This window comes from Panthera tigris, chromosome F3, assembly GCF_018350195.1.
Source record: "Panthera tigris isolate Pti1 chromosome F3, P.tigris_Pti1_mat1.1, whole genome shotgun sequence".
Classification (NCBI taxonomy): domain Eukaryota; kingdom Metazoa; phylum Chordata; class Mammalia; order Carnivora; family Felidae; genus Panthera; species Panthera tigris.
The window spans coordinates 12,465,174-12,491,755 of NC_056678.1; the positions used below are offsets into that span (position 1 = coordinate 12,465,174).

Below are 26,582 nucleotides of genomic sequence, written 5' to 3' on the forward strand. Positions count from 1 at the left end.
TTTCTATAGCATTACCTATTCTGGATGTTTCATACAAGAAGAATCCTACAATATGCGACCTTTTGTATCTGGCTTCTTTCATTTAGCATAATATTTTGAAGGTTCATCGACGTGGTACCTGTTTTACACACAGCGGCACCGCTTTCTCAACATCCTTGCCAACACTTGTTTTCTTTCTCTTTTTTTGGAAATACCTCACCTAAGGGGTGTGGAGTGGTAGCCCAATATGGTTTTCCTTTGCGTTTTCCTGATGACTAATGCTCAACACAAGCAGCTTTTCACGCATTTGTTAGCCATTTATATATACCTGTTTTGGAGAAATGTCCATTCAAGCCATTCAGGTCTTTTGCCCACTTTTGATTGGATAGTTTGTCTTTTTGTTGTTGGGTTGTAAGAACTCTTTATATATTCTGTATATTAGGCTCTTGTCAGGTATATGATCTACAAATCTTTTTGCCTATGCTGTAGGTGTAAATAAACTGGTGAGGGACATTTTTTCTCTGTTAATATGTAAAAGCACGTGAGGACATGCGTTTTTCAAAAAGAATTATACTCCATGCTTTTGAATCTTGCTTTTCTCAGGAATAATTTGTAGAAAACACTCCACTGTGGTAAGGTTAAGCTCTAATTCTTTCGAATGCCCCATTGTGTGGGTGCGCTATAATTTATTCAACCATTCCCTATTTATGACCACTGACTCTGTTTCTCGTTTTTTGTTCATTGTTAACAATGCTGTAATTAACATCCGTGTACAATATATGTCTATGTATTGTGTGTTTCATTTTTCCGGGATTTATTTCCAGGAGTTGGAGAGCTGGGTCAAAGAGTATATGCATTTTTATTTTAATAGGCATTGTTCAGTTGTCTTGAATAAACCAGCGACATGTGAGCGTATTCCTTTTGCACCGCATCGTTGTCAACAATAGATGTAGTCAAGTTAAAAAAAATTTTTTTTTCTAGTCTGATAGTTGGAAAATAAGGTAATGATTTTGTCTCTTTCAGGCGATATTTGGCAAAGTCTGGAGATTTTTTTTTTTAATTTTTTTTTTCAACGTTTTTTATTTATTTTTGGGACAGAGAGAGACAGAGCATGAACGGGGGAGGGGCAGAGAGAGAGGGAGACACAGAATCGGAAACAGGCTCCAGGCTCCGAGCCATCAGCCGAGAGCCTGACGCGGGGCTCGAACTCACGGACCACGAGATCGTGACCTGGCTGAAGTCGGACGCTTAACCGACTGTGCCACCCAGGCGCCCCAGTCTGGAGATATTTTTGATTGTCCTGTTAATCATGGTGTCGGGGGGAGGTGGGGGACTAGGTGTGCTAGCTTCTAGTGGGCAGAGCCAGGGATTCTGCTAAACATCCTCTAATACTCAAAGCAACCCCCACAACAAATGGCCGTCCAGCCTAGAATGCCAACAGTGCCACAGGTAAGAAACCCTGGTATAAGGAGATACTTCCTTTTATCTTCAGTTTGAAAATCTTTATGGGTGAGTTTGAATATCTCTCCATATATTTGTAAGCTATTTGGATTTACTTTTCTGTAAATTACCTATTCTTGATCTTTGCTCACTTTCTTTTTAAAAAAAAATTTTTTTTCAATATATGAAATTTATTGTCAAATTGGTTTCCATACAACACCCAGTGCTCATCCCAAAAGGTGCCCTCCTCAATACCCATCACCCACCCTCCCCTCCCTCCCACCCCCCATCAACCCTCAGTTTGTTCTCAGTTTTTAAGAGTCTCTTATGCTTTGGCTCTCTCCCACTCTAACCTCTTTTTTTTTTATCCCTTCCCCTCCCCCATGGGTTTCCGTTAAGTTTCTCAGGATCCACATAAAAGTGAAAACATATGGTATCTGTCTTTCTCTGTATGGCTTATTTCACTTAGCATCACACTCTCCAGTTCCATCCACGTTGCTACAAAGGGCCATATTTCATTCTTTCTCATTGCCCTGTAGTACTCCATTGTGTGTATAAACCACAATTTCTTTATCCATTCATCAGTTGATGGACATTTAGGCTCTTTCCATAATTTGGCTATTGTTGAGAGTGCTGCTATAAACATTGGGGTACAAGTGCCCCTATGCATCAGTACTCCTGTATCCCTTGGGTAAATTCCTAGCAGTGCTATTGCTGGGTCATAGGGTAGGTCTATTTTTAATTTTCTGAGGAACCTCCACGCTGTTTTCCAGAGTGGCTGCACCAATTTGCATTCCCACCAACAGTGCAAGAGGGTTCCCGTTTCTCCACATCCTCTCCAGCATCTATAGTCTTCTGATTTGTTCATTTTGGCCACTCTGACTGGTGTGAGGTGATATCTGAGTGTGGTTTTGATTTGTATTTCCCTGATAAGGAGCGACGTTGAGCATCTTTTCATGTGCTTGTTGGCCATCCGGATGTCTTCTTTAGAGAAGTGTCTATTCATGTTTTCTGCCCATTTCTTCACTGGGTTATTTGTTTTTTGGGTGTGGAGTTTGGTGAGCTCTTTATAGATTTTGGATACTAGCCCTTTGTCCGATATGTCATTTGCAAATATCTTTTCCCATTCCGTTGGTTGCCTTTTAGTTTTGTTGGTTGTTTCCTTTGCTGTGCAGAAGCTTTTTATCTTCATAAGGTCCCAGTAATTCATTTTTGCTTTTAATTCCCTTGCCTTTGGGGATGTGTCAAGTAAGAGATTGCTACGGCTGAGGTCAGAGAGGTCTTTTCCTGCTTTCTCCTCTAGGGTTTTGATGGTTTCCTGTCTCACATTCAGGTCCTTTATCCATTTTGAGTTTATTTTTGTGAATGGTGTGAGAAAGTGGTCTAGTTTCAACCTTCTGCATGTTGCTGTCCAGTTCTCCCAGCACCATTTGTTAAAGAGACTGTCTAAAAAAATTTTTTTAATGTTTATTTACTTTTGAGAGATAGCGTGTGCACACAAGTGGGGGAAGGACAGAGAGAGAGAGAGAGAGAGACAGAGACAGAATCCAAAGCAGGCTCCAGGCTCTGAGCTGTCAGCACAGAGCCCAACGTGGGGCTCGAACTCACGAACTGTGAGATCATGACCTGAGCCGAAGTTGGCCCCCCAACTGACTGAGCCACCCAGGTGCCCCATTTGCTCATATTTCTGTTGGTTGTTTATCCCTCTTTTATCAATTAATAAGAGCCTTTTATATTTTATAAACCCTTTATTTGTCCTTTCATTGAAAATGTTATTTCTAAAAATATACTTTTTATTGACTTGTCTACGGTTATCTTTTGCCAAATAATAAAATCTTCTTGAAGAACATAAAACAAGGTCTGAACACATGATCAGACATACTATGTCCTTAGATAGGAAAACATCATAAAAATATCCCTTTCCTCAAAATTAATTTATAACTTTAATGCAGTTCCAATTGGAGTTCAAACAATATCCAATTAAGATTCCAAAACTATCTTGAAGCTGATATAGGAAACCCAAATGTACAAGAATGACCAATAAAATTTTGCAAAGAAAGACTAGCAAGGGTATTCTTACATCACCAGATATCAGAAGACACTTTAAAGGTGCTGGAATAAAGAAGATTTGGTAATATTATTGGAATAGCCAACTACATAAGCAAAACAGACTAGAGAATCCAGAGATAGACCTCACTGTCTATGAACATTTAGTAAATGACAACTATTGTTCAATTAAATGACAAAAGGGGTTGGGGCTCCTGGGTGACTCTGTCGGTTAAGCATCTGACCTTCGGCACAGGTCATAATCTCACGGTTCATGAGTTCGAGCCCCACGTCAGGCTCTGAAGTGTCAGCACAGAGCCTGAAGCCTGCTTCGGATTCTGTGTCTCCCTCTCTCTACCCCTTGCCTGCTCACTCTGTCTTCACTCTCAAAAGTAAATATTTAAAAAAAAAAAAAAGAATTTGGGGTGCTTCCTGAATAAAGCTGGAACTTGTCATTTCTGACTTGGGCTAACCCCTCCATTCTTCACTCCTCGCCCGTAGACTCGCTCTGTTCAGCTGCGAGTTGCTTGCCAATTTCTCAAGAGGCTGCTCAGAAATCGTCTCTCTCCCACCCTACAACCTTAGTCCAGTTCGCCTCTGAGCTACCACACTAGAAGTAGAATTCACACAGCCCAGGGTTCAGGGTGTGCCCTTTGGAAGGTCCCCGGAGGCTCCGGAGTTTGCCAGAGGCACACTGGGAGCAGACAGTCACTGAGCCATTGGGAGGGAGCAGCCCTGGATGTGCTGTCTGTGACTCAGCTATTGAACCTCCTCATGTCACACAGAATGAATTTCATCGGAGGCCAGAATAGACTAGATTATTTAGCCAAGCCAAGTGGTGAAATAATTTATTTTTGAATACACAGATCTTCCTTTACGTACGTCCCGATAAACCTATCGTCAGTTGAAAATATTTAATACACCTACCAACCATCATAGCTTAGCCTCGCCTCTCTTAAGCATGCTCAGAACCCTTACATTAGCCTACACCTGGGCAAAATCATCTAACACAAAGCCTGTTGTATAATAAAGTGTTGAGTATCTCATGTAATCTATTGAACACTGTACTGGAGAGGACAATAAGAATGGCCATGTGGGTAGCGAGTGGTTGTGTGTCGATAGCTTACCCTCATGACCGCGAGGCTGAGTGGGAGCCGTACCTCATTTCCTGTGACCAGCGTCATGCTCCTTCATAGTAGGTCTGATCATCCCACATATGGGTAGGTGGGGAGAAGCTCCAAATTCAAACTTCAAAGTACACTTTCTACTGAATGTGTGTCGCTTTTGCACCATCGTGAAGCCACAAAACTGTTTTAAGTCCAACCATCAGAAGTCGGGAGCTGTCTATACCTTATCGTCTTTAAAGAATGCATGTCACTTGTTAGAAAAATATTTGAAGTCCTGTTTTAGAAACATGTGGAACTTCTTATGGCCACCTCCAAAAACAGCACTCATAATCACAAGACCAATGAGTCATAAGTTAGGAAATCCTAAATGAGTTGAAATAAGGGCGTGCTCATTGCTCTCATCTAATATTCATTTGTGGCACATAATTAACCCAAGGAATAGATCGAGTGCTTTATGAGATTCTCATGGCCACAGAGTCAGGCCACAACTATTCAAATGTTTCTGATGTGTCACTCTCCTCCCTTTTTCTCAACCACGCATAAACACATGCAAACGTACAACCACACACTCATTTCCTCTTCTCTCATTTGCTTACGAATTCTCCACATGAGTTAGTGAGGTATTTTCAAATGCTCTCCAATAGAAAAATAAAGGTTCAAAACATTTGATGTTTTGAAGTCCACCCACAGAGAAGAGATTACGAAGGAAATGCCCTTCTCAACTCTTAACCTGAATACTGATTCGGGACCTTCTGTCCAGGCTCCTGTAGCCCAGACTCCCATGAGCCGTTCAATTTTCCTCTCCCCATCCTGAGGGTGAGGGTTCCTGCCTGGAATACATCCTAACAAAGGGGAAATTTTCAGATTTTGGTGAGGTATTCAGGTGCTGGGAGCCGTGGCTACTCAAGCCACATTGACTCGTGCCAAGTCCTTGTCACATCCTGCCTGGTAAATGATTTCTGAGGGCTTTACACATGACTTCTCCCCCACTAACTGTGGGCTTTATGTGCGCACAAATGGAGTGTGATCTTTATTTTTGTATCCTCTATGTCTATTCTGGCATTTTGAACAGGGGTGTGATACAATAACTGTTTCTTGGCAGACATGTTTCCCACACGTCATGAGTTACACTTCCAACCTTCATTAATCCTTTTTTTTTGTTTTTTTACTGCTTATTTATGAGTATTATGACATCATACTTAGTGTAGTGAAGTCGTCTTCTTGGTTCTAGCCCAGTTCTTCCATTTTTTTTTTTCTTGTTCCCTGACTTTATCCAGTGGCATGTTCACGGCGGGGACAGGGGTAGACACAAGGTTGGGCCTGATCTCTCCTGGAGCCCTGGGGGCACCACACACCATGCACTATGGATGGGAGGGAGCACAGGGGGGCCCGCTGGCCCCAGCAAAGCCTACATACCTGGGAGGAGGCTGTGAGTGCACGGGTTGTCTTGGACGAGGCCCACAATGGGAGGGGCTGATACTGGGCTGAGGTTGAGGAGTTGGCGTGGGGGACACAAAGTGTCTGCTCCAGAGGGGCCAAGTGGCCAAGTCCTTACCCAGGACACAGGTCCACAGGGTAGACTGGGGGACACTGGAAGCAGAACCATGCCACTCCCCCTTTTCCTCTCTGGTGAGGGAAAGGAGGATTCTAGGCTGAGCTAAGCAGCTACCCTGTCCTGCCCCATCCCATCCTGGGCCAGTCAGAATGGCTTCGATGTCTGCTTGAAGACGAGGTCTTGATATGCAAGTGTCTTCATGATGTTGGCAATGTTGTAGTCATCGTGCTGCGGTGGGACCCGCCTATGTGTTGCAGGCTGGGATCCTGGTTCCTGTCTAGAAATCCATTCCTGGGCCAGCAGCCCATGGTGAAGCTGTAAGCCTTTTTCAAATTAATCCACTGCTTGAAGTAATTTGCCACTGGCAAACCCAAGTATGGCCCTGGCCTGGGACTTTCGAGTCCCAGTCTCCACACGTGACAAAAATTGACATTTAGATCGAAGAGGCTTTCTTTTGCTATCTGCTCATCCACCATCTCCACCACTTGCTGCAGGCTTGGCTGACCATCCGCCATGGCTTGAATAATCCTGGTGAGCTGGGTACAGAAGGGAGAAAGCTGTGGATGGACCACAGGCTGGACATATGTGGGAAAGGCAGACCCAATCTCTGTGGTCTGCACACTCTGACCCCGGCCAGTGAGACTCAGTTCTTCTATTTTGATGTAAGGATCTTCTGATGACATCAACTTTAGAGCGCGTTAAGAATCACAGGGTGACGGGGTGCTTGGGTGGCTCAGTCCGTAAAGCGTCCGACTTCGGCTCAGGTCGTGATCTCGCGGTTTGTGGGTTCGAGCCCCGTGTCGGGCTCTGTGCTGACAGCTCGGAGCCTGGAGCCTGCTTCGGATTCTGTGTCTCCCTCTCGCTCTGCCGCTCCCCTGCTCATGCTCTATCATCTTTCAATAATAAATACACGTTAAAAAAAAAAAAAAAACAGAATCACAGGGTGAGAAAAGGCCTATGATGGTAGTAGTTGCATGAATACCCTTTAAGGAAAAGCAAAAATATACGAGAGGACGTACGGGTTCGGGATCCTGTGTTCGATGGTTCCCGGAAACCCCTGTGCCTCAGTTCCTTATTCTGGCAAGGATAGTTTGGTTGGTAGCCTTTAGGTGTGCCCCCAGCAATGAAGACAGGGAGTTCACACAGGAGAGAGAGAAGTCCTTGAAACTTGTGAGCAACCAACTGTTCAGATCTCTTACCTCTCTGCTCCCACCCAACCTAAAACCTCATCCCGCAGCTTAATATATGCAGGACTTAGTGGTGAGGCGCATCAGAGGGACACGGGTTGGGGGTCCGGTCCCCACCGCGCTGCTGGGAGAACTTGGGCCAGTTACCAACCCCTTCTAAAGGTTCAGTTTTTCTTACGTAAAATGTAAATGGTAGTATTTACCTCTTAGGGTAGTTGAGAGGACTAAATAAGGTTAGACACGTTAAAGGCTTTGCACAGTGCCAGGCACAACACTGATCCAAGAGGATGAGATGTATTATTTGCTAAGTACCATAGTGGGTCAGCTTCCAAGTACTTAGTAGAGACACTGGCACACAGTTGGAGCTCTTTAAACACTTAGGCAGCCAGCAAAGGCAAAGGACATTTCGAATTCAGCTTTTGTTTGTCAGAAGCTGAAGTGTATTTATGAGCAGAGAAGAAAAGGACAGAAAAGAGTCAGGGTTTTTTTGTTTTGTTTAAATTTTGTCATACGTAATTTTTACCCGAAAAACCCCCATCCATTTAAAATATATGGTTCAGGGGCCCTGGGTGGCTCTAAGACTCCGACTTTGGCTCAGGTCACGGTCTCCCCGTTAGTGGGTTCGAGCCTCGCATCGGGCTCTGTGGTGACAGCTCAGGGCCTGGAGCCTGCTTTGGATTCCATATCTCCCCCTCCCACCTCCTCCACTCGCGACGTGCGTCTCTCTTTCAACGAGAAACATTAAAAACATTAAAAATGAAATAAAATGTATCGTTCAATCAGTTGAGGCAAAATAGCCCTATAACTACCACTAACTATCCAGGGGTTTTTGAAACAGGCCCCTGAGGTTGGGGGTGGGGGGTGGGGGAGGGGGAGGCTGCTGGGATCCAGAACCGAAGTGCAAATTTTGGCCTCGACTAAAAAAAGGAGGCTCTCCCCTCGCCCCCCTCAGGGAAGTAGGTAAGGTGGGTGGAAACGCACGGAAATAGGCCCTGAGTAGAGGTGCGTGTGACCTTGGAAGCATTTCCTAATGTTTATTGCCCCGTATGGCAGGCAGCTAGGTGCGCGCTGAGGAGAAGGGAAGCGGGAAGGGACAGGCTCGACCACAACGCGCGCGGGAAGCCGAGAGTCGCTCGCTCCCTGGGGAGAGACCAGCACCGTGGTGCAAAATGGCGGCCCCGCTGCGCGCACGAGCGCCTGCGCCTGCGCCTGCGCGGTGGCCCCTGGCGGTGGGCCGGTGGCACGAGGAGGCCGGGCCGCTCCAAGGCTGGACGGAGGACGCGCCCGAGAACATTCGGAGGGTTTGGAAGCAACGCTGGAGGAGGCGGCCACGCCAGGAGGGAGCCCGTGGAAGACGGAGGTAGGAGAGGCGTGGGCTCGGGAACTGGGGGCCTCGGGGGAATCTCGGGGCGGTGGGCTCTGAGTGCACGAGACCCCCCCCCCCCCAGGGAGGTTCGGGCGGGTCGCGTTTCCCGTTGCCCACGTGGACTCCTCATGAGAGGGGAGGAGGTTCAGGCCATACTCCCCGCAAGTGGCTGGTGAAATGGAGTGGAAGGCCCAGGGGAAGCTGTTAACAGCGGGCGGAAAACACAAAGAAAGCGTTTGGACAAACGCTAGGCTTTTAAAAGAGCGCTGCCGGTGCTTCACTGGGGCGGATGTTTACCGAGGACCTGCGGGGGGACAGCTGTCGTACCGTCCGCCGTCCGGTCCATCAGCAGATAGCGTTGGCTTAAAATCTGTCCGAAGGCCCCACCGCCTTGACCAGCCTCACGGCCACCCCCGACCTGCATGGGTGCCTGCAGTTGCATCTGATGGCCTTCCTGGGACTATCCTTGCACCTTTAGAGAACGCGGCAGCCAGGAAGGTTCTTCTCAAGCAGAGCCCGGGTCAGAACTCTCCTGTTCAAAACGCCTCAGTAAACTTCCCATCTCGTTCAGCAACCCCCCCCCCCGGGCTTTCTAGAGCTACAGTGCCCACCCCCCAAGCCCCCAGACCCTTGCCTCTTCCCACCCACCGTACGGCCCCATCTCCCCTTCTACTGATCTCACCTTCTTACCCCCCCTCTTGCTCAGTCAGCTTCAGCCTCCACGGTCTCATTGCTGTTCCTGCACCGCCCCCGAGGTGTGAGCTTTATGGCAAGATGTTTGCACTCACTGGTCTGCCTGCCTGCCCGTTTTTTCCGCCCATCCCTCTGTATTGTTCGCTTCCTCACCCACCTCCTTCCGGTCTCTGCTTCAATGGTGCCTTTCTCTCTAAGGCCTTCCCTGACCATCCTGCTTAATATTCACCTCCCTTCCACAAACGCCTTGTTCCCTCCCCTGGTTTATTTTTGCCTTAGGACCTAATAATGTCTGACACCCTATATGTTTTCCTTATTGTTCCTCGTCTTTCTTTTTCAACTTGAGGGTAAATGCCATTAGATGACAGATTTTGTCTGCTTTTGCCCTCTTCAGTACTCGTAAAGGTGCCCGGCACTTACAAAATAATCAATAAGTTGAAATGACTGAAGAGATACTTGCTCATGACTGTAAGGTGGAATTTTAATTGAATGCAAGCTTCAACACAAAGGAAAAGGAGAAAGAGACACGATGAAAAGGTCATTTGCTCTGGAAAGAGGAAAGAGAAAATGGGAAAAGAAGAAAGAAGAAATTAACAAGCTACTAATGTTTTCTAACAGATCCTTATTAGTTCAAAGACTGGGCCAGATCAAAGGTCAGAGACAGAAAATAAAGGGATAGGGTAAGGATTTAAGAAATCCACTGGAAGGTTTCACCCTCCAAGTTTATACTTTAGGAAAAGTCTGCAACTGAATTTAACATCCCTCCACGTCCACACAGATTTAGATTGTAAGAAACTGCACAACATCAGTAGAAAGGGTGTTTAAAAAAATTTTTTTTTAATGTTTATCTATTTTTTTTTAATTTTTTTTTCAACGTTTTTTATTTATTTTTGGGACAGAGAGAGACAGAGCATGAACGGGGGAGGGGCAGAGAGAGAGGGAGACACAGAATCGGAAACAGGCTCCAGGCTCCGAGCCATCAGCCCAGAGCCTGACTCGGGGCTCGAACTCACAGACCGCGAGATCGTGACCTGGCTGAAGTCGGACGCTTAACTGACTGCGCCACCCAGGCGCCCCAATGTTTATTTATTTTTGAGAGAGAGAGAGAGAGACAGAGCATGAGCAGGGGAGGGAAGGAGAGAGAGGGAGACAGAATCCGAAGCAGGCTCCAGGCTCTGAGCTGTCATCACAGAGCCCGACACGGGGCTCGAACTCACAGACTGAGAGATCATGACCTGAGCCGCAGTCGGACGCTCAACCAACTGAGCCACCCAGGCGCCCCGAAAGGGTGTTTTCTAAAGTGTGGCATTAGGTTTAGGTAGGCCAGTACTTTGGAGGGGGCTAAACACAGAATGACAAGAAATGTTTTGGTAAAATACTCGATAAAGACGGTTGTTTTCAAAGAAGTTCTCTCAACATGAAAACAGGAAAAACTTGCATCCTGTGAGTATTGAAAGTATCGTGAGCAAAGTGCTAGGGAATCAGCGCTGTGGGGGAGAAAGAGTGGGAGAAGGTAGTTAAATATAAACCTGGTTTTATTTGCAAAGCTTAATCTCCATAAGTGGCACCTTCTTAAAGCAAATACCTGGTCCAGGGAGCTCCTAACATTGATGTGTCAAAATCTAGGCTGTAGTCTGAATGATTCCAAATTCTGGGGGAAACAATGTGTTTAGAGTCCATTGTTCTGAGTGTTAACACGGCAGCACTTCATAAAATATTAAGAAGTTAGCTACTAAGAAAAATATTAGTATGTGATTACTCAAACCAGGCTTTAATCGCCAGAAATTTATGAATAAGTCTGTTAGTCCCTTGAGGGCAAGGCATTTCTCTACCGTAACGAAAATTTTGCTTCCCACAAATGAGCGATAAATATTTGTTTAATGGAATCGGATGATGCCAAATATGTTATATTCATTTTCAGGAAAGGTGATCATTAGAAATGATCAGTCTGTACTAAATGAAATTATAAATAAGAATCTGATTTCGCCTCTAGATATAATGTTTGCACGTCGATGTGTCATACCATCGGTATTCTCCTGTGAGCCGCATTCAGGTGTTTCACTACCCAAACAGAAGGGTGCTCTATTCCAAGATTACAGGCAAAAATTAGGTGAACGGAAATAATTTCCTCAATTTACATTTTCTTTCCCATTAGTTGTTCTGAAACATTCAGCTTCTCCTACCGTTTGCTTATAATAGAATCTGGTGCAGGAACATAAGAATTCTGCAAAAATTAGGGTAGTGTGCAATTCTTGAGCTCATTGCTAACGGAATGGCCATCAAAATCATGACTTAGAGAAGACACTACTTATGATATGAGCTGTTGTCTGAAGGACAACTATTTCCCTTTAGAGACTGTAACATCTACCTTTGGCGTAAGCCAGGCCATCCCGAGAGCGTTGCACTTGGATCACACAGCACTGGCCTTTTACTGAGCTGCTTTGGTGGGAATCCATTCAGCCATTCCTGAGGGATTCAACTGGAAACAGACCTATAAAGTCTACTCTTGCCATAGACGCTCTGCACATTACATGATGGTCTCTTTCTGTGGTCCTTTGAGAGATTTTTAATTTTAGCACCAAGAAAAGTGCTTCCTTGGAACATTGGTGGGGGGGGGCACTCTATTGTATAACTGATAAGGTTTTTCTTTTTGCATCTGCTCTGAAAACTTCCTGCTAAACCCAAACCCACTCATAGCAAGGCATAGGGGTTTACAGTCCCCATTTCCATGTCCTTCTCTTTCTTGCTTCCCCTTTATGTTCCTGCCTCTGTTTTCGCCTTCTCTCCTGCTTCCAACATAAGTTGTTTGATAGGAGTTTATGTTCTCTTGGAGGCAACCTGACATCTTTTAGGGGACCAAGATGAGAGCTGAATATATTCGTTCATATACACATTATATCCATAGAATGATATGGTGCTTAGTTATTTGAGTTTTATTTCCTGCTGAGAGCATGGTGCTTTCTATTACTTTGCCCTCGGAAGAAGTACAAGACTCTTTGATTTAGGAGGTTAGCTGCTAGGAGGACGGAGAAGATTCTTTATAATACGTGGCCAGTATCAAGCCCCACTATCGTCACCGGCCAATTGTGTGTAAAGACCTTTATAGCTCACTGCAGAAAAGTATCGTCTTCACACTACCTATTATAATGTAACATGCTGAGCTTTCTTCCTAGTTTAGTCTCTGGCACAGCCGATTTACACCTCCCTGCTTCTTGCCTCCTTCGTGGGCAACCAGTCCACTGTGCACTCAAAACACTTTTACTTACTTCCCTTTAAAATGATCCAATTTGTGTATGGATGATGTACAGTAACTCCTGAATCCCCGATTAGCCAGAGCGTGGACTCTGGACATCATCTAACGTTAAATAGTCCCCACCCCTGAGAAAAACGTAATTAGTCTGGTTAAATCCACCGAAGAAAGTCAGCGCGAGCCGTTCAATTCTTTGTTTCGCCTGGATAATTAAGGCTTGACCTCTGAGCGGAAGTCCTCAGAACTTTGGCAGTTGAGCCAGAGGCCACCTACTGGGAAGACGTGGGGTTACAGAAAACAGAGCAGGGATGAAAAGTAACAATGGTCGCTGAGCAGTGCGAACGAATGCACTTAGTGCCACTGGATTGTATACTTGTAAAAGGTATGGTGTCAACCATTTTTGTTATGTATATTTTACCACATATTAAAAAAAGTAACAAGTGATATAAAACAAGGTGTTCGACACAGCAGAAATTGGTAACAATTGTTCATCATGATACCACTATATTGATGCTATAGTGTATTATATTTATATATCATTGTTATTAGTAATAATACATATATATACTGTTTAATATGTGCCATGTACTATTCTAAGCGCTATACATAGAAATATAGTCTTTGTCACTATTTCCCCAAGACTACTGAGAAACGTTTTGCATTCTTTTTTTTTAATTTTTTTTAACATTTATTTATTTTTGAGAGACAGAGAGACAGAGCACAAGTGGGGGAGGGGCAGAGAGAGAAGGAGACACAGAATCCCAAGCAGGCTCCAGGCTCTGAGCTGTCAGCACAGAACCCGACGCGGGGCTCGAACCCACGAACCGTGAGATCAAGACCCGAGCCCAAGTCGGTCGCCCAATCGACTGAGCCATCCAGGCGCCCCACCTTTTGCATTCTTATCTGTCACATCTGGAAACATGGTTGCCACATTCCATCCAGACTGTCAGAAAGCCTCTTCAGTCAACAAGAAGGAACTTTGATTGAAGGCAGTTGGGATAAACAGAACAGTAAACCCATTACCAAATTTCATGCCCCCAGAAACAGCTGGGTATATGAAAATATCTGGAACATTGACAAGTTGCCCCTGAAGGTGAAACATGAAAGAGCTGGCGAACTGCAGATGGCTCAAGTGTGGGCGAGTGGGAAAACACAACGAAGCAGAACAATCACCTAAGCATTGAAAACTCTCGTCATTATCCAAATATGCCCATGTGATTGTCCCACCTCTCGGCTGGTCAGTGTCCCACATACGACATTCTTTTGTCCGCCTGGCTTCCTACTCCAGTGCCATGCCTTCTGACCAGTGTGCCCTGTCCTCTGAGCAAGCCAGAGTCTTGTCCGAGGTTGGCATCCTCCATCACATCTCCAAAGGTAACCTGCTTTTCATCTGGTTACTACCATCCTATCCCTTATCCTAATCCACTGATCTGGCGTTCTGCACAGATTGCCTTGATACGCATCCAGTGTCTTCAAGATCTGAGTCAAATGACCTTCTCCAAGAGCTTTCACATCTCTTGTTACTCATCTTACATAGATACTCTTTTGGTTGACTTTTTAGTACTCGGAGTGTAGTCTGCCCATCGTCTCTCTTTGCTTCTTCTTCCTTTTTTATGGAAGTACAGTGGACACACAATGTTAGTTTCAGGTGTGCCACATAGTGATTCAACAACTGTACACGCCACAGGCATAGCTGCCATCTGTAGTAATACCATTGACTATATTCCTGAGGCTGTACCTTTCATTCGTGTGACTTATTCATTCCGTAACTGGAAGTCTGCATCCCTCACTTTCCTTCACCCATTTTACTCATCCCCCTCACCCCTCTCCCCTCCAGCAACCACCAGTTTGTTCTCTGTATTTATGGGTCTAATTCTGCTTTGTTTCCAAATCTAAGTAAAATTATGTGGTATCTGTCTTCCTCTATGTGACCTATTTCACTTGGCATGATACCCTCTAGGTCCATCCGTGTTGTCACAGATGGCAAGATCTCATTCCTTTTTAAGGATAAGTAATATTCCATTGTGTGTGTGTGTGTGTGTGTGTGTGTGTGTGTGTGTATACACACTACATCTTCTTTATCCATTCATCAGCCTATGGTTTGCCTCCATATCTTGACTATTGTAAATGATACTGCAACAAACACAGGGGTGCATGTATGTTTCCAATTTACTGTTTTCATTTTCTTTGCCTCAATACCCAGTAATTCCATTACTGGATCATATGGGAGTTCTATTTTTAATTTTTTTAAGGAACCTATATACTGTGTTCCACAGTGGCTGCACCAATTTACACTCCTACTAACAGTTGCACAAGTGTTCCCTTTTCTCCACATCTTTGTCAACTCTTGTTATTTGTTGTCTTTTAAAGTTCTGGACACTCTGGGGGCGCCTGGGTGGCTCAGTCGGTTAAGTGTCCGACTTCGGCTCAGGTCATGATCTCATGGTCTGTGAGTTCGAGCCCCGCATCGGGCTCTGTGCTGACAGTTCTGAGCCCGGAACCTGCTTCTGATTCTGTGTCTCCCTCTCTCTCTGACCCTCCCCCGTTCATGCTCTGTCTCTGTCTCAAAAATAAAGTTCTGGACATTTCTGACAGGTGTGAGGTGATATCTCATTGTGGTTTTGATTTGCATTTCCCTGATGATGAGTGATGTTGAGCATCTTTTCATGTGTCTGTTGGCCATCTGTATGTCTTCTTTGGAAAAATGTCTGTTCAGGTCCTTTGCCCATATATATTTTTTAAAGTCGGCTCCTCGCCGAGCACAGAGCCCAATGTGGGGCTCAAGCTTACAACCTTGAGATCAAGACATGAGCCGAGATCAAGAGTCGGATGCTTAACTGAGCCACCCAGACGCCCCATTTTGCCCATTTTTTAAATCAGATTTTTTTGTTGAGTTGTGTAAGTTATTTTGGATGTTAACCCCTTATTGGATATATCATTTTCAAATATTTTCTACCATTCAGTAGGTTGCCTTTTTGTTTTGTTGACCATTTCCTTTGCTATGCAAAAGCTTTTTCTTTTGGTGTTTTATTGACTTCTTATGTTTGTCTTTTCTATCCAAATAGCTAATACATGTTAAAAGAGCCAGAGCAATGTCTTTTATTTTTTAAAATATACTCTCCCCTATAATTCCTATCATAGTACTTTTTTGTATAAATACAACAATTTTGTTGTGTGCTAAATAAATGTTTTTAAAAAGCAAATTAACATGGTGGTACATCTAGAGATGTTAATACTGTTTTTTTCTTTCCATATACCAAATGCAAAATACATAAGTATCTTTGGTGAGGACAGTTCATACAACCCAGAGATAGCAAATCTTATATCTACAGTACCTAGATGTAAAAAACTTCTTACTACCTGGGCATTGACAAGGTAAATGTCACTCCACACAGTCATTTTATCTGCCCGTGTCTTATTGCTTGCCCCATCTCTAGTCTCTGACAACATAAGAACTTAGAAGAATTAGGCATTCTGAATTTTCCATAAATTCACTTTCTATTAGGAAAAAAATGCGAAGAAAAAATGGTAGCATAGAAATCACAGATATTTTTAAGTGTGTGTTAGGGCATGTGCCAGTTATAGAAACCAAATCCACTGACCCATGAATTGCGCTTTCTTGGCCTATCTAGAGAAGTAAATGGTAAAACTCTAGAGGATTCAAGCTGTTTGGTTAATGCGTTTTCCCCAAGTTTGCCAGAATGGTCCTGAACTCAAATAATTATTATTATTCAAAGTTATTCTTAAAAACAATGAAGTTTGTAATTTCTTTTAACAGCTTGAAAAAAATTCTAGAGCAGTAATTCTTTTCCTCTGACCTTTTCATATTTGTGATACACTCACAGACCCTCTTTTCTAATTTTCAATTATGATTATTGGTAACATTTAGGATTTTATCTGTTAGTTTCTTCAAGTCATGATTCCACTGTGAGTCACTTAGCTCCTTTGCATAGAAACCAATTATGATACAACAGTGGACAGTGATATGTCAGTGGAGGATATACTATACAACAAAAGTTGTAATACCATATAAATGACTTCAAAGAGGAATAAAAATACAGAAAATGCTTTTTATTTCAAAGAGGGGTTTTCATTTTCCCACAGAGCATCAGATTTAACCCAAACATCTCATTGATCCCCAAACAAGTATTGTTCAGATTAATAGGCTTTATTAATTAATTTTTATATATTAATAATTAATAATTCATGTCTACCTGTCAGGGGAGGAGGGGGTGAATTATAAATGTTACAATTTTTCCATTCTATGGAAGAGAAACCACTCTGAAAAAGAGTCTGGGAGTCTGATCACCTGGTTTTTAGTTTCACCTCTGACAGAAACAAGCAGTAGTTTCAGGCAAGTTGTTTAACCTTTGGAGACATTCTTCTCACATATAGGATAACAAAGTTGGAGCTCCCACTCCACCATCGTCTCATCCCCTACTTATTATTCCATATGATTTTCTTGTCCCTCTTATATCTTGGTAGATTCTAGATCTGGAGAGATCCTGCCCACTTCTTCAGTAGACAGACCATGACTAGCTACATAATTTGCAAAATAAAAATGGCAGCCTCCTTGTTAAAAAATTAAGAATTTCAAGAGCAAGATGATGGGGCATTAAACTAAGCATGGGGGCCCCTCTGAGCATGGGGGCTCTTTGAGCAGATCGCACACCCGCGAGGCTGGCCCTGCAGAGACCAAAGGAATTTTTATTTTATATTCAGACACTCTCTTTTGCTCTTAACAGAATGAACATCAAAGAAATACTGGTGGAACACTGACATGCCTCATTAAAAGACAGAAATAATGAACATACAGTATTAGAAAGCCAATGTTTTAGATCGACCAAGATGACAGGATGGGAGGCTCCTGACTTTCCCTCCTGCCATGGATTTGCCAAAGGTATAGCTACACACAGGTCATTTCCCTCTGAGAGAAATCTAAAAACCAACTGAGTAATCCCTTCACATCAGCTTATTGAGAAAACACCGACATGAAAGTGGGTGGGAAAGGCTGAGACACACACCATACACCCCACCCCTGGCACAGAGCCTTATGATTGGGAGGGAACTCACAGCTTCCAGCCTCCCTATGAGTGACGGGTTTGGACCACACATCGAGTGCTCCAGTTTTAAGGCTACTATGCGAGGCATGGGTCCCCAAGTCTCTTAGCTCAGGGAGCCAACAGGGCTTGGCATTCACGAGTCCCACAGGACCATACCAAACAAAGAAGCAGTTGTTAAACACGCCCCACAGCTCTTCCCGGGGCTCAGCGCACACCGACCAGGCAAAGATTACCATCTCCTCATTTCTCCCTGGAAGGATTTTGAGAGCACAATTTCCTAGCTGCTCCATGAGGGTCTGGCTTCTAATCAGTCTGTTTCTGGGTGCTGGCTGGGATCCTCCCAGGAGCCCTAAAAAGCTGGTAGGCACTTGTCCCACATTCTCCCTCTGGCTCATTTCAACAACAACGACAGCAACAAACAAGTTGCCAGCTTCTTCCTGGAAGGAAAGTGCCCACACATAAAGCGCTCCAAGTTTTGCAGCTGTCACCCTAGGAACAGGTTCTGAAGTCACTGACTCTAATAGCCACCAGGGCTCGGCATTTAGAAGTTCCCTAGGACCATATGAAACAAAGCAGTTTTTAAATGGGCACACAAGCACTTTTTGCAGCTCTCCCTTCCCTGGCTCAGTACAGAAGGAAGAGGCAAAAACATTCAACTCCCAGTTTCTCCCTAGAATGCATTGGACTGGATATTTTCCTAGCTGCTGTTTGAGGTTCTGGCTTCTAGTTACACTGCATGGGGGAGCGGACTGGGATCCTCTCAGGAGCCTGAAAGAGCTGGTGGGAATGTCCCCTACCATCTTTCTTCAACTTGTCCAGCAGTAAAACCAAGGCTCCAGCTTCTCCCTGGAAGGAGCATGTCCACTCATGTAGCACCCCAAATGCTATAGTTGCTACATGAGGGACTGGCTCCTGAATGATCTAGCTCTGGGGCTGACAGAGCTTAGCACTCACAAGTCCCCCAGAACCACACAATGCAAAGAGATGATTTTATATGGTTATACAAGCACCTCTACCAACTTTTCTCTAGCTCAGCACAGAGTAAGCAAAAATACCCGGTTCCCAGTTTCTTCCTGATAGGGACTAGACTGTACATCTAATAACCTGACTTTCCCAGCTTCTGCCTGAAGGTCAGGCTTCCAACTAACCTGAATAGGTGGGATGATGGGGCAGACAATAGTCCGTGAAACTGAAAAGGCATGTGGGCATTTCCCATATCTTTGGGACTATAATGGATCACCCCAATCTACCGGGACCCATAAGAACAAAGGCAGCAGGATGGACAGTCAACAGAGATTTGAGAAGCAACAATAACGTCAGGCTAGGCTGACCTCGCTAATCAACTACGCAGTCTAGTCAAGACTAGGTGGGGTGGCTATTTCATCTAATGCACAGACAATTCAGAGAGCCAAGGAAAATGAAGAATCAGGGAAATGTATTCCAAACAAAAGAATAAGACCAATTTTTGGAGACCAACCTTAATGAAATAGATATAAGTGATTTACCTGACAGAGAGTTCAAGCTAATGGTCATAAAGATGCTCCAAAATCAGGAGAGCAATGCAGGAGCAAAGTGTGAATTTCAACAAAGAGATGGAAAATACGAAAAAGTGCCAAACAGTAGTCACAGAGCTAAAGAATACAATAACTTAAAACTTCAATAGAGGGGTTCGATGGCAGACTAGATCAAGTGGAAGAAAGGATCAGTGAGCTCAAAGTCAAGGCAGTGAAAATCGTCCAATCAGAGGAAGAGGAAAAATTAAGAAAGAATTAAGATAGCTTAAGGGACATATAGGACACCATCAAGCAGACCAGTACATGTATCATAGGTATCTGAGAAGGAGAAGAGAGGGAAAGGGACAGGAAGCTGATTCAAAGAAACAATGGCTTAAGACATCTCAAACCTGAGGAGAGAAACATATCGAGATCAAGGAAGCTCAAATATTACCAAAGAAGACGAACCCAAAAGAGACCCACGCCAAGACACACTATACTTGTATTGTCAAATGTTAAAGAAAATGAGAGAATCTTAAAATCAGCAACATAAAAGTGACTTGTTATGTACAAGGGATCCCCCATAAAACTATCATCAGGTTGTTCAGCAGAAACCTTATAGGCCAGAGGAGAGTGGGATGATATATTCAGAGTGCTAAACAACAACAAAAACAGAAACAAGAAACAGCCAGCCAAGAATACTCAGCCCAGCAAAATATCCTTCAGAATTGGAGAGAGATTTTCCCAAACAGAAGCTGAAGGAGCTCATCATTACTAGATCGGCCTTACAAGAAATGTTAAGGGTAGTTCTTCAAGTTGAAATGAAGAGATGCCAACTACTAATATGAAAATACAAGAACGTGTAAAACTCGCTGTCGAAAGTAAATATGGAGCTGAATTTAGGATATGCTAGTATTGTATGAGGATGTGTAAATTGTTACAACAAAGGTTTAAGCCCTAAAAGACAAAAGTCTTAAAATAACTATAGCTACAGTAATTTGTTAATGGACACATAGTAATAAAAGATTTAAATTGTGACATCAGTAACAAAAAGGGGGGGGGGACATACAAATGTAGAGACTGCGTGTGTTTGTAAGTTGTTATCGGATTAAAATAGACCATTATACATACAAGATGTTATGTATAAGCCTTATGGTAACTACAAAACAAAAGCTTTAGTAGATATGCAAAGGATAAAGAGAAAGGAATCAAAGCATACTACAGAAAACCATCAAATCACAAAGGAAGAAAGCAAGAGTGGAACAAAAGTGGGACACATAAATGGCCAGAAACAATGAACAAAATGGAAATATTAAGCTCATATCTATCAATAATTACTGTAAATATGAATGGACTATAAATTCTCCAGTCAAAAGACATAGAGTTGCCAATGGATATAAAATAAGAGCCAACTAGGGGCACCTGGGTGGCTCAGTCGGTTGAACGTCCAGCTTCGGCTCAGGTCATGATCTTGCGGTTCGTGAGTTTGAGCCTTGCGTCGGGCTCTGTGCTGACAGCTCAGAGCCTGGAGGCTGCTTTGGATTCTGTGTTGCCCTCTCTATCCGTCCCACCCCTGCTTGTGCTCTGTCTCTCTCTGTCTTTCAAAAATGAATAAACATAAAAAAAAAAGTGCCAACTACATACTACCTATAAAAGAATAACTTCAGCTTTAAGGACACATGTAGGCTGAAAAAGAAGAGATGAAAAAAGATTTTCCCATGCAAATATAAACAGAGCAGGGCAGCTATATTTATATCAGACTAAATAAACATTAAGCCTAAAACAACAGGAAAAATAAGTATATAATGATAAAGGGGTGAACTCATCCAAAAGATATAATCACGTAAATACTTATGCACCCAACATTAGGCACCTACAAATAAGAAACAGTTATTAACAGATCTGAAGGGAGAAATAGCAGTACAATAATAGTAGGAGACTTCAGCATCCCACTTTCAACAATGGACAAATCATCCAGGCATAAAATCAGATGGATCTCACAGACATTTACAGAACATTGTAACCAACGGCAGCAGGCTACACCTTTCTCAAGCACACATGGAACATTTTCTAGGAGAGATCATACGTTAGGCCACAAAACAAGTCTTCGTAAATTTAAGAAGGTCAGAATCATATCTAGCACCTTTTCCAACCATAAGGGCATGAAACTAGAAATCAGTTCCAAGAAGAGAATAAAAATTCACACATAGAGATTAAACAACATGCTCCTGAGCAACTGATGAATAAGAGAAGAAATCAAATGGGAAGTCAAAAAATAACTTGAGACATATGAAAATAGAAACACAACAGACCCAAACGTATGAGATGCAGCAGAAGCAGTTCTAAGAGGAAAATTTATAGTGATAAATGCCTACGTTAAGAAAAAAGAAAGATCTCAAATAAACCTAACACTACGTCTCAAAGACCTGGAAAGAGAAGAACAAACCAAGCCCAAAGTTAGTAGAAGGAAAGAAGACAGTGGACATAAATAAAATATAGACTAGAATGGCAATAGAAAAGATCAGTGAAACTAAGAGCTGATTTTTTGAAAAGATAAACAAAATTCACAAAACTTTGGCTAAACTAAGACAAAAAGAAGTAAGGCTCAAATAAATATAGGATCATAAGTGAAAGAAGACACATTACAACTGATATCACAGATATACTAAAGATTACAAGAAACTATTATGAACAATTACCAAGAAATTGGACAACCCAGAAGAAATTAATCAATTTATGGGAACGGGGCGTCTGGGTGGTTCAATCTGTTAAACATCTGACTCCTGTTTTGAGTCAGGTCATGATCTCACGATTCATGAGTTCAAGTCCCATGTCAGGCTCTGTGCTGACAGCTCAGAGCCTGGAGCCTGCCTTGGATTCTGTGTCTCCCTTTCTGTCTCTGCCCCTCCCCGGCTTGCACTCTGTCTCTCTCTCAAAAATAAATAAACATTAAAAAATAAAAATATATATTAAAAAAAATTCCTGGGAACATCTAACCTACCAAGACTGAATCATGAAGAAATAGAAAATCTGAACAGAACAACGAGTGAGGAGATTGAAGCAGTAATCAAAAGCCATCCAACAAAGGGAAGCCCAGGACGAAACAGCTTCATGGACCAAATATTTGAGGAAGAATTAACACCAATCCTTCTCAAACTCTTACAGACAATTAAACAGGATGATACTCTCCCAAACTCATTTTATGAGCCCAGCATTGCCCTCATACCAAAGCCAGACAAAGACATGCAAAAAAGGAAAATTACAATCCAATATCCGTGATGAATACAGATGCAAACATCTTCAACAAAACATTATGAATTTGAGAATACGATATAAGGATCATACACCTTGATCAAGTGGGATTTTCTTGGGATGCAAGGATAGTTCAATGTATGCTTTCAATAAATGTGGTATGCTACATCAACAAAATGAAGAATCCATATTACAATATCACTTAAATAGATGCAGTAAAAGCATTTAACAAAATTCAACATCTTTTCATGATAAAAACTCTCAAGTATGTATGGAAGAAATGTACTTCAACATAAAAAGACCATCCAAATATGGCAAGCCAATAGCTAGCATCATATTCATTGGTGAAAAGCTGAAAGCTTTTCTTTTAAGATCAGGAGCAAGACAAGCATGCCCACACTTGCCTCTTTTATTTAAAATAATACTGATAAGGGCGCCTGGGTGGCTCAGTCAGTTAGGTGGCTGACTTCGGCTCAGGTCATGATCTCGTGGTTTGTGAGTTTGAGCCCCGTGTCGGGCTCTGGGCTGACAGCTCAGGGCCTGGAGCCTGCTTCAGATTCTGTGTGTCCCCCTCCCTCTGCCCCTCCCCTGCTCATGCTCTGTGTCTCTCTGTCTCTCAATCGTAAGTAAATGTTAAAAAAAAATTTTTTTAATAGTACTAGTAGTCCTGGCCAGGGCAATTAGGCAAGAAAAAGAAATGAAAGGATGAGAAAGGAGGAAGTAAAATTGTCTCTATTTGCAGATGACATGATGTTATATATAGAAAACACTAAAGACAACACAAAAGCACTATTATTATGGTGTTATGTATTTTATATATTATAATTAGAGCTAGTAAATTCATCAAAGTTGCAGGATACAAAATCAATATGCAAAAATCAGTTGCATTTCTATATATTAACAACAAACTATTGGAAAGAGACATTAAGAAAAAAATCCCATTTACAATAGAATTGAAAGAATAAAATACTTAGGAATAAATTTAAGCAAGGTGGTTAAATTTAACCAAATAAATTTAACCACCTTGGTTAAATTTATTTAACCTCTCATGGCTTATAAGAATTTGTATTGCTAAAGTGTCCACACCACCCAAAGTGATCTATAGATTCAGTGCAGTCCCCATCAAAGTTCCAATGACATTTTCCACAAAAATAGGGGGAAAATCCTAAAGTTCATCTAGAACCACAAAAGATTCCAAATGTCCAAAGCAATCATGGGGAAGAAGAGCAAGGCAGAAACATCGCACTAGTTGATTTCAAGCTACATTACAAATTTATAGTAATCAAAGCAGTAGGATATTGGCATAAAAACAGACATAGATCAATGAACAGAATAGAGAGCCCAGAAATAAACCCATGCATGTATGGTCAATTAATTTTTGACAAAGATGCCAGAAATACACAATGGGAGTAGGATAGTCTCTTTAATAAGTGTGTTGGTATCTACATGCAAATGAATGAAATTGGACCATTAGCTTACACCATACAGAAAAACCAACTCAAAATGGGTTAAAGACCCAAATATAAGATCTGATATAAAACTCCTAGAGCATTGAAGATAAGGTCTTTGACATTGGCCTTGGCAATGATTTTTTGGATATGACACCAAAAAGCATAAAGTAAACAAGTGGGACGACATCCAACTCAAAGTCTTCTGGGCATAAAAGGAAACTATCAACAAAACGAAAACACAATGTACTGAATTGGAGAAAATATTTGCAAACCACATATCTGATAAGGGATTAATACCCAAAATACACAAGGAATTCATACAACTCAATAGCAAAAAACCCAAATAACCCAAATAGAAAAATGGGCAAAGAATCTGAATATACATTTTTCAAAGAAGACATATAAATGGCCAATAGATGAAATGGCCAGTGAAAATATGCTCAACGTCACTAGTCATCAAGGAAATGCAAATTCAGAACCATAATGAGATATAAGCTCATACTTGGTTAGAATGGCTATTATCAAAATGACAAAAGACAACAAATCCTGGTGAAGATGCACACTTTGGGTGGGAATGTGAACTGGTACAGCCTCTATGGAAAACAGTATAGCACTTCCTCAAGAAATTAAAGACAAAACTACTGTATCATATTATTTAGCAATCTCATTTGTAGATATATGTACAAAGGAAACCAAATCATCTGCTTAAAAGATATGTATATTCCCATGTTCATTGCAGCATTATTCATGATAGTCAAGCTATGGAAACAGCTTAAGTGTATGTCAATAGATGAATGGATAAAAAAAAATGTGGTATATATACAATGGAATATTATGAAGCCTTAAAAAAGAAGGAAATTTTGCCATTTGTGACAACATGGATGAACCCGGAGGTCATTATGCTAAGTGAAACAAGCTAGACAAAGACCAATACTGCATGGTATCACTATTCAGAATTAAAATAAAAAGTTGAAGTCATAGAAGCAAAGAGTAGAATGCTGATGCCAGGGGCTGGCAAGTGGAAGAAATGGGGGAGAACCTGGTAAAAAGGGTATAAACTTTCAATTATAGGATGAATAAGTTCTGTGGATTTAATATATAGCATGGAGGCTATAGTTGATAATACTGTATTTTATATTTGAAATTTGCTAAGATAGTAGATCTTAAGCATTCTGACTAAAACAAAACAAAACAGTAACGGTGAGAGGATGATGAGTTAATTAACTTGACAATGGGAATCCTTTTACAACATTTACATATGTCAGATCATCAAGTTCTGCACTTAAACATATTACAATTTTATTTGTCAAATATATTTTAATAAAGGTGCGGGGGGGGGGAGAAAGCCATATTTTGTGGATGTTTGAAGCTCCCCTATGCATTCACAGGACTCAGCCCACCCATGGATGCAATAGGTAACTCTGATAGTATCTAAAGATGTTCTCAATGAATTCTACTCCTTGGGATGCACCTGTGACTTGTGTTAACCAATAGGACGCTGCAGAGTGAGGCTGTGCCAGTTCCAGGCCTAACCTTTAAGAGGACTGGCAACTTCTGCTTCCTAAACCATGAACACTTCCTTTGAGGAGCCTGAACCACCTTACATGAAGCCCAACTCTCCTATTGGAGACAGCAAACGGATGGACCACTTGGCTGCCACGTCATGAGGAAATGACCTGAAACCACTTGAGGAGTGACAGAAGATCAGCTGTTTCAATGTCCCATTGAGCCTTCTGATGACTCTGCCTCCAGCCCTGCCTATGACCTCACTAGAGATCCCCACAATGTAGTCAGGAGTCAAACCACCCAGCCGAGCCCAGTTAACCCACAGAATCATGAGAAAGAATAAACGTGTTGCTTTAAGCATTCAGATTTGGGGTGGTTTGTTCCACAAAAAGATAGTCTTACCAGTGACTGCCTATCCCATGTGGCTGAAGTGGACCAGAGAGCTCCCCAGTCTCACGGTATCTATGGGATCATTGGATGCCAAGTTCCCATGGAAGGGAGCGCTGAAAGGGGAAGTTGTTGAGGAAGGGAGAGGGGGAGGTTGGGGCCCTGGAAGGAAGGGCACTGAAAGAAAGCCACAATTGCTCGCCAGTTTTAGCAGGAACAGCTGCATTTGGGCCAGTGGTTCCAATGCTGCTTTACAGGTTTTAGCTTTCCCTTAGGTGAACCTGTGCTTTGAAAAAACAGTATACCATTGTAGTGTCAGCTAGAGTGAGGCCAAGGGTTCATTTCTCCCATGGTTATTTGGGTTGTGTTTTGTATCTAAAGACCCCTAACTCTGGACATCATTTTATCTCATAGAGGGTCAGAAAAATCATTGTCACGTAAGGAAGGCAGGGTATTTTAATGACTCATTATTTCATATGGTAAGATATTTTTCTCTTCATGTCAAGAAAAATGAACCATTTAAAAATGTTATTTGTTTCCTTTACTCTTAAATCATAGTTCTTTTTTTTTTTTTTTAAGGTAGGTGTGAAAGCTATCCAGGTCTATAAATGGCTTAAAAAAGTAATATCTCTTTTATTAGTGTGTACAGGTTTAAAAAAAAAAAGTGTTTATTTCTTAGAGAGAAGCACACGCTAGCGGGAAGGGGCAGAAAGAGAGGGAGATAGAGAATCCCAAGCAGGCTCTACTCTGTCAGCAAAGAGCCAGATGCAGGGCTCAAACCCACAAA

General features: G+C 42.5%; 1 long non-coding RNA gene and 1 pseudogene across 1 annotated transcript; both read right to left on the bottom strand.

Moving 5' to 3' along the window:
• Positions 1–4,904: 4,904 nt before the first annotated feature.
• LOC122235791 lies at positions 4,905–20,164 on the bottom strand. Its single transcript, XR_006213834.1, has 3 exons — positions 19,873–20,164; positions 10,611–10,613; positions 4,905–4,915 (listed from the first exon to the last, which is right to left on the bottom strand). It is a non-coding gene; the product is annotated as an uncharacterized LOC122235791 (long non-coding RNA).
• Positions 5,234–6,915, bottom strand: LOC122235789 (annotated as a pseudogene).
• Positions 20,165–26,582: the final 6,418 nt, after the last annotated feature.